The sequence below is a fragment of the Schistocerca nitens genome, chromosome 8, assembly GCF_023898315.1.
Source record: "Schistocerca nitens isolate TAMUIC-IGC-003100 chromosome 8, iqSchNite1.1, whole genome shotgun sequence".
NCBI classification, from domain to species: Eukaryota; Metazoa; Arthropoda; class Insecta; order Orthoptera; family Acrididae; genus Schistocerca; species Schistocerca nitens.
The window spans coordinates 274431879-274435418 of record NC_064621.1 but is presented as its reverse complement, the minus strand read 5'-3'; the positions used below and the strand labels follow the sequence as shown (position 1 = coordinate 274435418).

At 43.9% G+C, this 3540-nt stretch overlaps 1 pseudogene; it reads left to right on the top strand.

Annotated features, from left to right (window-relative positions):
* Positions 1 to 2795: 2795 nt before the first annotated feature.
* LOC126200089 (5S ribosomal RNA) lies at positions 2796 to 2913 on the top strand (annotated as a pseudogene).
* Positions 2914 to 3540: the final 627 nt, after the last annotated feature.

Sequence of the window (3540 nt, the reverse complement as noted above, 5' to 3'; positions counted from 1 at the left end):
AACTTCAAGAGCTGATAGAAAGCACCGAAGCTGAAATCGTTATAGGTACAAAAAGCTGGCTGAAGCCAGAGATAAACTCTGCCGATATTTTTACAAAGGCACAGACGGTGTTTAGAAAGGATAGATTGCATGCAACCGGTGGTGGCGTGTTTGTCGCTGTTAATAGTAGTTTATCCTGTAGTAAAGTAGAAGTGGATAGTTCCCGTGAATTATTATGGGTGGAGGTTACACTCAACAACCGAGCTGGGTTAATAGTCGGCTCCTTTTACCGACCTCCCGACTCAGCAGCATTAGTGGCAGAACAGCTGAGAGAAAATTAGGAATGCATTTCACATAAATTTTCTCAGCATGTTATAGTCTTAGGTGGAGATTTCAATTTACCAGAAATAGACTGGGACACTCAGATGTTTAGGACGGGTGGTAGGGACAGAGCATCGAGTGACATTATACTGAGTGCACTATCCGAAAATTACCTCGAGCAATTAAACAAAGAACCGACTCGTGGAGATAACATCTTGGACCCACTGATAACAAACAGACCCGAACTTTTCGACTCAGTAAGTGCAGAACAGGGAATCAGTGATCATAAGGCCGTTGCAGCATCCCTGAATATGGAAGTTAATAGGAATATAAAAAAAGGGAGGAGGGAGGAAGGTTTATCTGTTTAGCAAGAGTAATAGAAGGCAGATTTCAGACTACCTAACAGATCAAAACGAAAATTTCTGTTCCGACACTGACAATGTTGAGTGTTTATGGAAAAAGTTCAAGGCAATGGTAAAATGCGTTTTAGACAGGTACGTGCCGAGTAAAACTGTGAGGGACGGGAAAAACCCACCGTGGTTCAACAACAAAGTTAGGAAACTACTGCGAAAGCCAAGAGAGCTTCACTCCAAGTTTAAACGCAGCCAAAACCTCTCAGACAAACAGAAGCTAAACGATGTCAAAGTTAGCGTAAGGAGGGCTATGCGTGAAGCGTTCAGTGAATTCGAAAGTAAAATTCTATGTACCGACTTGACAGAAAATCCTAGGAAGTTCTGGTCTTACGTTAAATCAGTAAGTGGCTCGAAACAGCATATCCAGACACTCCGGGATGATGATGGCATTGAAACAGAGGATGACACGCGTAAAGCTGAAATCCTAAACACCCTTTTCCAAAGCTGTTTCACAGAGGAAGACCGCACTGCAGTTTCTTCTATAAATCCTTGCACAAACGAAAAAATGGCTCACATCGAAATAAGTGTCCAAGGAATAGAAAAGCAACTGGAATCACTCAACAGAGGAAAGTCCACTGGACCTGATGGGATACCAATTCGATTCTACACAGAGTAAGCGAAAGAACTTGCCCCCCTTCTAACAGCCGTGTACCGCAAGTGTCTAGAGGAACGGAAGGTTCCAAATGATTGGAAAAGAGCACAGGTAGTCGCAGTCTTCAAGAAGGGTCGTCGAGCAGATGCGGAAAACTATAGACCTATATCTCTGACGTCGATCTGTTGTAGAATTTTAGAACATGTTTTTTGCTCGCGTATCATGGCGTTTTTGGAAACCTAGAATCTACTCTGTAGGAATCAACATGGATTCCGGAAACAGCGATCGTGTGAGACCCAACTCGCTTTATTTGTTCATGAGACCCAGAAAATATTAGATACAGGCTCCCAGATAGATGCTATTTTCCTTGACTTCCGGAAGGCGTTCGATACAGTTCCGCACTGTCGCCTGATAAGCAAAGTAAGAGCCTACGGAATATCAGACCAGCTGTGTGTCTGGATTGAAGAGTTTTTAGCAAACAGAACACAGCATGTTGTTCTCAATGTAGAGACGTCTACAGATGTAACCTCTGGCGTGCCACAGGGGAGTGTTATGGGACCATTGCTTTTCACAATATATATAAATGCGGCTTTTCGCGGATGATGCTGTAGTATACAGAGAAGTTGCAGCATTAGAAAATTGTAGCGAAATGCAGGAAGATCTGCAGCGGATAGGCACTTGGTGCAGGGAGTGGCAACTGACCCTTAACATAGACAAATGTAATGTACTGCGAATGTATAGAAAGAAGGATCCTTTATTGTATGATTATATGATAGCGGAACAAAAACTGGCAGCAGTTACTTCAGTAAAATATCTGGGAGTATGCGTGCGGAACGATTTGAAGTGGAATGATCATATAAAATTAATTGTTGGTAAGGCGGGTACCAGGTTGAGATTCATTGGGAGAGTCCTTAGAAAATGTAGTCCATCAACAAAGGAGGTGGCTTACAAAACACTCGTTCGACCTATACTTGAGTATTGTTCATCAGTGTGGGATCTGTACCAGATCGGGTTGACGGAGGAGAAAGAGAAGATCCAAAGAAGAGCGGCGCGTTTCGTCACAGGGTTATTTGGTAACCGTGATAGCGTTACGGAGATGTTTAGCAAACTCAAGTGGCAGACTCTGCACGAGAGGCGCTCTGCCTCGTGGTGTAGCTTGCTCGCCAGGTTTCGAGAGGGTGCGTTTCTGGATGAGGTATCGAATATATTGCTTCCCCCTACTTATACCTCTCGAGGAGATCACGAATGTAAAATTAGAGAGATTGGAGCGCCCACGGAGGCTTTCAGACAGTCGTTCTTCCCGCGAACCATACGCGACTGGAACAGAAAAGGGAGGTAATGACAGTGGCACGTAAAGTGCCCTCCGCCACACACCGTTGGGTGGCTTGCGGAGTATAAATGTAGATGTAGATATAACTTGTTTGATCGTACCGGGACTCCTTTCTGAATTTTAGCGGTACGCACTTTGTGCACTTACTTTTATAACATATGCCAAAGGCCTTGCCGCAGTGGTAACACCGGTTCCCGTCAGATCACCGAAGTTAAGCGCTGTCGGAGTGGACTAGCACTTGGATGGGTGACCATCCGGTCTGCCGAGCGCTGTTGGCAAGCGGGGTGCACTCAGCCCTTGTGAGGGAAACTGAGGAGCTACTTGATTGAGAAGTAGCGGCTCCGGTGTCGGAAACTGACATATACGGCCGGGAGAGCGGTGGTTCGGGAGGAGTTTAATTTGGTTTTTTATAATATATATTGATTACTACCCTTGCAAATCAAAAGGCTATACGTGACGGTAGAAAAAGTGAGTATATGAGATAATTTGGTATGAAAGTGAAGCAGTACTCTTTTTTGCTTTCCATGCCTATTGTTTGGGAACAGTGAGCGTGAACGATCTAGGACATATTAATGCATCAATAAAAAAAACATAGCAGAAATCATAAATTTATAAACAACATACTTGATCTTAGAGCATTAGGTAAAGCTAATATCGCAACAGTATTAAGTCGAGCCTATGATGACTACATAGTGAAACACAACGTGTTTATTTTTGTAATGCTGTAGCACACGTAATATTTTGCACGATCCCCCACTGGTGACGGACGAGCAGTCAGCAATCAGGATGATTCCTCAACGCAATTGGTATTTCGCAGAATTCATGCTGCAACTAATCACTATCGTCATCAGGGCGAAGTGGAATGATATACGTTGCTAGGTGGCTTTTGTTAATTCAAGGGCTCA